Genomic DNA, 10907 nt, shown 5'->3' with positions numbered 1-10907 from the left:
TGAGTGGTTGAACTAGGTATTGCAGTCCAAATTCAAAATTTTGGAGAGGGTTTTTTTCACCCAGCTCCTCCTCCTCAAATTTGACACAAACACAGGTTGCCAGATTGACGACAACAACAGGAATGAGCGCACGTGGCAATTAATGAAATGTAATATGCTGTGCTGTCCACCAACTGGCAACCCGGGGGTCTTGAAACACAATTGGGTAAACTGGCAGTTGGCGGGTTTCACAAACCAAAACAAAGTCCTGCATTCCGGGCTGGAATGCACATTTTCAAAGAAGAATAATTGAGTGTAGCATTGTTTTTCAGATAAACAAGTGTGTTAACTTGGCATGTTTCTTAAATATCTGAAAAAAATATTATGGTATTTTATGCTTTAGTAACGTCAGAATCCTACATACAACATCGTTAAATAATAATATACTTATGCAATTTTATATTTCTCAGAATATTACAGATACACACACACACACACACACAATAATTTACAGGATATAAAGAAGTGTTTTTGGGTGAAATACAGCTGATGTATTTGTCTCTTAAAAGGCAGCTGATGAGCTAAGAATTTAAAGCAATAAATGCAACTATCTCAGTCTTTTAACATGGCTCATATGCTTGTGTTTTGAATATATGAAATACCTTTACTAGTAGGATAGGTTAAAATGTATTTCAAATTATGAGTCATGACAGAGAGTGATAGCAAACATTCAACTTAAAAAAAATGGATGGAAACCCACGCAGGATTTAAACCAGTTTCTGCATTGTTGGAAAAACTTTGGCAGGAGACTGCACGGGTGCTTCCCGACAAAACAACTGACAAATAGCCAGTACGAATGTGGGCAGCCATGCCATCATTTTCAAATGTTTCAGTTTCTGTCTGTTTACACTGAAACACAACCCTGGAGCTTTCAAACTAGATGGGGTCTGCAGTGTTTAAAAAATCTCCATTCTCAAGGGTCAAAACAGCTGGAGTAGTGTAAACGATAGTCATAACTTTAGCAAAACTTATGCATTTTAAAACAAAAATGCAGTAGTGTAAACGTAGCCTTAAGACCTGTGCTTAAAACTAAGTACATATGAGCAAAGATGACAACATTCTGGTTCTACGGTTTTTAGGGTTCCAATAACCTTCTGATATTATTTTGAGACCTTTAGATTTAGTTGTACCTTTTTTTCTTGTGTTAAGAATTATGATTTTATACAATAATATGGGGTCTCCTACAACTTTGCAGATTTCCAACCCCAGTCAAAAACATCAGCTAAGAGAGGTACCACCAGATCTCTTGAGATTTAATGTATAATGTGCTAAAAGTCCAGCACTACAGCAGCATTTCTCAACCGGAGGTACGCGTTCCCCTAGTGGTCTGTGGCATAATTGCAGGGGGTCCGTAGGATCAATACGAAAATAAATAATATTAATAAAATGTTATTAACTGATACTTTTTTAAATCTAATTTTGACAATAATATTGTTACAAAAATCATTTAAAAAATAATTTAATCATTCACAGGCGCTTGTCAGAAAACAGCACTGCCATTATGGACAAGTGGATTAAATATTCTATGGGCCATCAACCAATGACAAAGGTCAAGAAAATTCTGGCCCACCAGAAATAATAAGAATAACAGACAAAAAAACTTGTAAGCACCAAGACAATTACAAAATGTTTGGCTTTACAGCAACAACGACTGAGTCCGCTTAGCCACTATGCTTTCTGAGAAGATCTGTCGAGACAAATTAAAAGTTGCTACACAGATGTCCAGCTCTTCCCTCCTTGCATCTTGTGATTTATTACTGCTTGTGGCTAAATCGAAAAAAACATATTCAATTGACTGTTTACAAAGGCCCTCCTTAGTTACTGTTACCATGACCGACAAACAAAGCTGCTCTCACACTACTCACGCAGCGTAAATACATCACAGAGCAAAGAGAAAACTGACAACACACCGACAGATGACAGAGCAGGTTACTTCTGATATTAAGCAAGTTTTTAAATTGTGTAATTTATAAAAAAATTCAAACTGTAAATTTTTATTGATCAGTTCATACATGTGAACCGATCGTCTTTTCATATCTACATAAAGCATGCAATGAAAAGTAACGAACATTAGAAAGTATTTTATTTCAATCGCGGAACACACCATATTAAAAATAAGTCCACAGAAGTCACTCTACTCTTCTGTCTGATTTGTGACATAGTGGACACAGTGGTAGCTACTGGGCATATGCTATTTACATTATTTTCTGAGCCGACAATAATGAAACCTATGAAAATGGTTTTAAAAAGCACTTGGTGTCGTACTTTCATTACTTCAGTGTGTCGCAGTGACTGTCTTTTTGCAGTAAAGGACATATCATAGTGTAATGAGTGAGAAGATTACATGAACACGAGGAGAGCTGCATTGAAAACAAATGAGCCCACATCTACATAAACACATGTCGATTGGGGTGAAGTTCACAAGATTTTTTCTACAGAATAAGTGCACATGTTTCCACAGAATATTTAACTTCAGCGCTGAAATCCATGAATACAGTACCAGACACCGCATGTACTTAAAAAGAATTCCTTAACTTTTTACAGTTACTGTGGCAACCAGGAAAAGCGAAGCTTGACCCTCCGCACATTTTTATGTTAAAGTTTAATTCAATCTTTTTTTATTCATTTTAACATCAAAATTAATGGCGTATAACAGCATAATATATACGTTCTGATCAAGGTCAAATAGCCTGTCGATCAAGCTCTTTGCAAGCGGTCAATTGCTGAGGAATTAATCATGCCAGCAGCAGCTATTCTCGCTGAAACAATTCTAGAAAAAGAAATATTAAAAAAAATAAATTCAATAAATTGATATTTGAAAGTCAAAAATTTTAAATAATTCTGTTAATGGAAAATAGAGGTTGGATAATGGGAGTGATGGTGACGGTGGGGTGGAGGTAGGATGAGGGTCTACTAGGATGGTTTGATTTATGATAGGTATCCAGTTCTCAAAAAAGGTTGAGAACCACTGCACTAGAGGATTGTAATGTTCAATTAGGGATATATATTGATAAACAATCAGAAATGTAAGAAGGTGAGGTTATGCAGTGCTTTATAAACTAATATAAAAATCTTAAAATCAATCCTTTGGTGCACTGGTAATCAGTGTGATTCCATTAAAATTGGTGTAATGTGATATTGTTTCTTTAATTTCATTAAACTCTAGCTGCTGTATTATGTTTCAATTGCAGTTTAACTACAGAAACCATAGGTAAACCAGTATACACAACATTACAGTAATCAAGTCAAGAGAAAATATATTCATGAAATAGTTTCTTAACATCATTAATAGATAAAAAGGATGAATCCTGGCAATTTCCTCAAGTGATAGCAACGTTTTTGTAACTTGATTAATGTGAGACTTAAAATTCAGATCATGGTCCACCATGACAACCAGATTCTTTACCTCTTTCTTAGATGGTAAAGCCAAGAAACCCAGTTCAACTTCAATCCTTACCTGCTGCACTTTTTAACCCACAATAAGAATTTTTGTTTTATCATTGTTCAGTTTTAACAAATTTACCTCTATACATTTTACAATGCAGTTGGACAACCTTTCTATTACAATGGTGTCTCTAGGCTCAGCTGAAATGTATAATTGTAAGTCATCAGCGTAAAGATATTTTATGTCATATTTCTGAATTACGCTACTCGAAGTAAGTACAGTATATATAATAAAAAATAAAAATGGCCCAAGGATGGAACCTTGTGAAACAAAGAGACCTATACGTTTTTCAAGTCTGCTCATCTTAACCGGAGGTACATTGAGAAAACCATGACCATGGCCTCAGACTTAGAGGTGCTGATTCTCATCCCAGCCGCTTCACACTCGGCTGCAAATTGCTCCAAGGACACAGTGAGGGACAGGATCAAATCCATAAAGCACATGGGGACTAGTTGAACCCTCCCGTACTCTGCAGAGGGTATAGATCTGGTCCAGCATTCCATGACCAGGTCAAAAGCCACATTGTTCCTCCTGGATCCGAGGTTTGACTATTGGAAGAATTCTTCTCTCCAGTATCCTGGCGTAGACATTCCCGGCGAGGCTGAGGAGTGTCATCCTCCTATAGTTGGAATACACCGTCAACCTTCTTAAAAAGAGGAACAACCACCCCGTCTGCCAGTCCAGAGTTATTGTCCCCTGCCTTCACGCGATGCTGCAGAGGCCTGTCAGCCAAGACAACCCCACAACATCCAGAGATCTAAGATACTCAGGGCTGATCTCGCCCACCTCAGTGCCTTGCCACCAAGGATCTTTTTAACTGTGATTTCAGTCCAGGTGATGGCTGAGTCCTCCTCTGAGCCCCCAGCCTCTGCTTCCTCAGTGGAAGATGCGTTGATGGGATTGAGGAGATCCTCAAAGTATTCCTTCCACCGCCCGACAATGTCCCCAGTTGAAGTCAGGAGATTCCCACCCCACTGTACACAGTGTTGGTAGGGCACAGCTTCCCTCTCCTGAGGTGCCGGACAGTTTGCCAGAACTGCTTCGAAGTTGTTCAATAGTTATTTTCCATGACCTCACCGAACTCCTCCCAGACGCAAGTTTTGGCCTCCACAACCACCCAGGCTGCAGTCTGCTTGGCCCACCGGTTCCTATAATGGCATCCCTTACTTCCGGTGTCCACCACTTTACAACCCCAGCTTTGAATGGCTAGGAACTTCTGAGTAAACTTCTGTCCACTTGCCTCCAGTGGTCACTATTGACTTTAACTTTACACAGACAGTTGACTACATTTCCCAAGCTCCATTTTACTGATTACATTTGCGCTTGTGGCCAATAACACACACTATATACATTGTATATATTGTGTTGAGGGTTGTATAGCATTTATCAATTAGTCAGCTATGGCTACTTTATGGAGTATGGTCTGTTTACCCGTGTATCGATCCATGTCTGTTATCTCATTGTCTGATCTCTGCCTGCCATGGAATGATTACTGATTACTATTACTGATCTTGTTTCATTTTTGTTTGGATTCTGTTTGCTTCTCGTCTGAACTATTGCTTGTTTATTTGGATATCCTCTTGCCTTTTACTCTGGATTATGTTTGCCAATCATTGATCTTGTCTGTCCCTGCAATACTCTTTGTCTTGCCTCAAATGTATGTGGTTGCCACTATTTGACCTATGTGTGGTATGATTACATCCTGTAATAAAAGCATGCAGATGGGTCTGCATGTCCCCTGATCTGTTCACTCTGTTACAGGTCTGTTAGTGCAGGGACAATGATGCAACACAAAACTAAATGTTATTTCACCTGTCATATGGTCTGTTGGGTGGTTCTTGGCCATTCAAATTTTCCATTTCTCTTGCCACCCGTCTGTTACAGAAAGTTACAGAATGACAAAAGTTTAGTCAAATCACTTCTGGAGCAATGGATAAGAAGAAAAAGGTCTATTAATACAAAGTCGTCCACTTTGGGCTGTCACTGTCTCCCAGTGTTTTTACCAAACTAGAGGAGGGTGTCCTAGCTCTGCTTTGGTAGAATGGCATCTGGATCCTCAACTATCTCAATAGCTTATAATAGCTCACTCGCAAGAGAGCACAGGGTTCTGCTGCTATGGCACCTCAGCGAGTTCTTCCCTGTGCAGTGCATCTCCTTTCTAGGTATGGAGCTGGATTCAGTCAATATCTAAGATCGTCTCATGGACAAGCATGCACAGTCACTGAATTGCCTCTGTTCATTCAAGGGAAAAATGGCACTTTCTCCAAAAAATTTTCAGAGGCTCCTGGGGCGTATGGCAACCGCAGCATCATTTATATCCCCTGTTGCCTCTGAAGGGTCTTCCTCCACCGTCTTCGGCCCTGGCACTCATTCCACGTTTTCCCTCGTTTCTTATTCTATTCCACATGATTACATCAATGAGCTCCACCCCCAACAAATGCTTAAAGCTTTTTGGCACCTATGGAGGGCCCTCACCCAGGGCACCTGACACCCAGGGCGTTGGGATGGTTAGCACTTTGTCAAGGCAAACATAATTCAGTATTTTTCCAAAAAACAATAATTAGCCGGTCAACTTTACAAAAGCTGACTGAAAATAAAGCTTTCCAATGTTGCTTAAACTGACAGTGTACACAAGCCATACAGCATAGCACAACAAAAAATATTACTCACAAGTATTTGGAGTGGAGACATAACCAGCTAAGTGAATTCTCACAAAAATGCTGACTGGCCCAATCAAATTAGCCTTTTAGGCAGACAAAGTATCCCTGCTCTTTAAAATGCAGATTAATATGTGATTTTGAATATAGTGAAGTGTAATAGGCCATGAGGTGCAAGTGAATCTTCTTAGATGAGCTATTAGGTCCAGGAATGCTCAGAATTGGAGTTACAGGATAAAAAGAGACTTGTCAAATGACTTGTCAGATGCTTGATTTAACCATGCAAGAGCCACAAACTGAGAAAACAAAATGGGACCAGCATATCTATCTAGGTGGAAAACTGTGACCAACTTAAGCTATGTCTTTCAACATTGTTTTGATTCTAAATACTGATTGTTGAGGGATGGACAGTGACAGAATAACTCACCTTGAAGATGGCAAGCCAACTAATAGGAGAGGCGAATCAATTATTCCACAGAAAAGCAGTCTGCGGGAAATGCTAAAAGAAGAAGAAGGTAAAAAGAAGTGCAAGAAAGCTGGTATAGGATACTGCCAAAAAGAAACACAGCTATTTGAGACAATGCAAATCAGTAGATGATCTTCATAGGAAGCATGAACATAACACATGAGTATTTAGGCGTTTATGGATCAGATTTTGTGGAAATTATGGTTGCATCATTTCTTCGTGTTATTCTATAGAGCCATATTTTTTTTTACTCATTGCACATAGCTAAATTGAATTGTGAATTGTGTTATAATACTGAATTCACTTTGTCTTATCTGCTTTAGAAAGCATAATTTCTCAAACTCTAAATTATAAAATTATTCTGAGTGATTCGAGTTAGCCATTGTGTCCAATAAAAAGTGTGTCATAAAAAGGTATAAATTAAAAGTTAATCATTTTAGAATCATGGATCGCTGGCTGGATCATAATGCAGAATTGGGGCATTATGTGAGGAAAGATGAAGAATAGTGCACCGGTTACTAGAAACCCTAATTTGGTCTGACCAACAATATCAAGTGACTACCAGCTCTGCTGTATTTACTTTGTTTCACTGAGCCTTCATTTATTTATTCACCTGTCGCAAACACATCTCATATTCCATTAATTCAAAGCTTGATGAATCTGTGCCCACTGAGTGGAGACTCGGGGAAGTTTATCCTGATGAATGTCTGGTAATTATCTCAGCTCCCCTAATGCATCTGTGTGCAAAGGCATCTGGGAACTGTGTCCCTTCTAGGAAGCTATTGAGAGTGTCTGAGGAAACCATTAAAGATGAATAATTATGTTTGTCTTGACATAAGTGTTGATTTCCTAGCAGGCAATCTGATATTACTTTAGAATCCGCCATCTCCATTGACTGATTTTGAATATATCTGTAATTCACAAGAAACACACAGAGTTTTCAAAATGTACAGTTTTACCTATTAGATTTAAGTATGTACACTAATAAGTACATTTTAAGGTATCAAAATAGCAATAACAATTTAGGCGTCAGTCTTTGTACCTTTATTTATGAGAGTGAATGTGACTTTTGACTTGAGATTTGTTTTTATTATTATTTTACTGCAGCTGTTAATCATTTCATTAACTGCCTCAATTAAGAAAGTTATCAGTAATTCAGGTTGTTGGCAGAAACTACAGATTTAATAAAGTACTACAGATGGCCAACGAGCAGATCATTTCCATACAACTGACTGATATTCAAATGCAGCACAACCGGTGCTCTACCCTTTCTTCACTAGGCCGAATGAGAAATTCAAAAAGGACTGTGGCAAATTCTCGTTCTGTGAAAAGAAAGTCACTTCAGGTTCCATAAGTAAGTGGAGGATGAATGAGTGTGGAAATCGTAGCTCATCCAAACTCCCATTAGAAGTCTCAGGGGAGCCATTAGAGACTCATGAAGGAATTGTTGAGGGACGGACAGTGACAGAATAACTCACCTTGAAGATGGCAAGCCAACTAATAGGGGAGGCAAATCAATTATTCCACAGAAAAGCAGTCTGAGGGAAACGCTAAAAGAAGAAGAAGGTAAAAATAAGCGAAAGACAGCTGGTATAGGATACTGCCGAAAAGGAAGACAGCTACATGAGACAATGCAAATGAGTAGATGATCTTCATAGGAAGCATGAACATAACACATGAGTATTTGGCCGCTTGTGGATCAGATTTTGTGGACTACAAATCTGGTATTCATGAAATATCTTTTATATTTCTCACATGGTACCAGATTTCAATAGCTTAAACAGCTTAAGCAAGTTTCAGCGCTCGGAGAGATGGTACCACACCAGTTGTGAAAAAGCTTTCGAACTCAGGTGTTAATTTTCTAATACCTTCCAAACTTTGTGTGTAATCCTCCAATCCTATTGGATTAACTTTAAATCACATTGTAAAAAGACATGATTGCCTGTGGTTACAGCACACAATCCCACGAGAATGTGTTTCTTCTGCTGCCCTTCTCTGGGAATAGTCATGGGAACAAAACTGTGCCAAAGAATTAAACCCCACTGAAACATTTATAACCTGTAAAGTAGAGCCATTGTACACTTCTCTGTGGTCTTGATTGAATAAAAGCAGAAAGTTTGAAGATATGCCTTTGGAATATATTCCTTCAACTGTTAACATCCTAATAGCATGAGTAACCATTGGGAATTTTGGATTAAGTCTTTTATCCACCCACAGATAGGAGAGCAGTGCTGGAAGGCGGGCGAGAGTGTCAAGGGATCTGCAAGAGTTTCAGACCTGAAAATCTTGAATAAATCAGGGTTCGGTTCGGGGGCCCTATAAAAAGACACATATGGGGAAAAATATAAAAGTGATGTTTTAACAGACGGACAAGAAAGTGCAAGAGTTTCTCTAATGCACACTACAGTCCAGAGTCCACTGAAAAATTATTTATTCAAAACCTTTATTATTCATAAATTGAACTGGGGTGCGCTTCCCAAAAGCATTAAGAAATTGGGGTTGTTGAGATGCTTCAAACCTTGATTCAGTGTTTCCTGAAACCACCGTTTCAATGAATATTCACAAAATGACAACCTGTGGTTAGAAAGAGTCTTTTTGTTAGCTGTGTGGAATTCAACATATCTTAAATAAATGTATATATTAGCTAACATGCACATCCTGTCATTCATTCTATTTCAATGCTCACACGCATTTTAATCCATATATGTTAGTGTGTCAACAATTAGTGCCATTTTTGAATAGTGGACGTATGTCTGATCTAAAACCCGATCCTTTTTGAGCTTTGACAGACGTGGTTTCTATGAATTGTTCGTAATTGTATGGAGTGTTGCTTTGAGATTCATTAAAATCAAGATATGGTAACACTGTACATAAAAGTTTTATTAAAGGGTACATATAATTGTAAATATTCATAATGTACATCTTGTAAATAAGTAAAGCCGAATTTAAAATGCACAGTGTAACAATGAATTGATACTTTTTCATGAGATAAGGTGCATTCCAAGGCATAATTAATGCATTAGAACTACTTTCATAATATATTGAAGGCTTTAGGTAAAGTGTTTGTTTGATTGATTAATTGACAGATTGATTGATTTTTTTAATGAGGAAAAGTGGCATAAAGGTTTGTAAAAATGCAAGGGTGAGTTGATCCTTAAGACACATGACATCATAATTTTATATGTCAGGAAATAAACACTTATAATATACAATAAACACTAGTTGATCACTAGATTGTTTGCAACACAAATGTAATTCATTTTAATATTCTTTTTGTCTATTGAAACACAACGTTCTCTTTTAAACCCATAAAACCACATTTACAACTGATAACTATATATTCAGAAAGATGAATATATATATATATATATATATATATATATATATATATATATATATATATATATATATATATATATATATATACTGTATATTAAAGTTATTTGGTTGTTCATTCATCTTAATATAAAGGCAATGCATTTCAAATGTATCTACTTAGCAGCTGGAATGTAAATATGATATCTTTCCATTACAAGAAATGCTGACTGTTTTGACAACTTTTATTTATTTATTTTTTGTCTATTCATGACTTATAATCAGCATTATCTAGGGAAAACAAAGAGTGAAGTAAAGCAAGGTGTCATCTGTCATCCCAGGCAGATGTGTCTGATGATTTTTAAATCATTCTGCATTATTACTTCATTCTCAAAGTTGAACATTAGATTTGTCACTGTTTATAATAAATATTTCTACTTTTCTGTTTGACAGTGTTGGCACATACTTAGTGAGTTACAGACAAAAGAAATGAGTATAGAACAATTCTGAATTGATCATTTTTCTAGAAAAAATAACATATACAGATAATTTTACAAATCAAATTTCAGACTTTTATTTTTGCCATAATTTAGTCAGTTATACACATATTTGCACCCAATATAAAATCATTTAAGGAGACCTTAAAACCATTTAAGCTTTTAATCACTATTACTTATAAGATAATTTCTCTCCTTTTACTTCGCTTTTTTTTCTTTTTCAAAAGCAAAGTATATCGGGAATTTGATAACTGCTGTAACTAATTTGAGTAAAATTAACTCATTTTAAGGTTTTGGTCTCTGTTTTTTTTTTTTTTTACCGTACAAATAAAACAGTGTTTAAATACTAGTCAGACAAATGCACTTTCTGATGAATGCTACAGGATTTAAGATAATTTTTTCAAATGATTTTGACATTTTTAAAATTGCTATTGTGACATTTAAGTGCAGTTGTCTACGTCTATCCATGACATCTTTTGCTTAGAGTA

This window comes from Puntigrus tetrazona, chromosome 24, assembly GCF_018831695.1.
Source record: "Puntigrus tetrazona isolate hp1 chromosome 24, ASM1883169v1, whole genome shotgun sequence".
Taxonomy (NCBI): domain Eukaryota; kingdom Metazoa; phylum Chordata; class Actinopteri; order Cypriniformes; family Cyprinidae; genus Puntigrus; species Puntigrus tetrazona.
The sequence above is the reverse complement of the archived record's forward strand: the minus strand, read 5'-3'. Positions refer to the sequence as shown.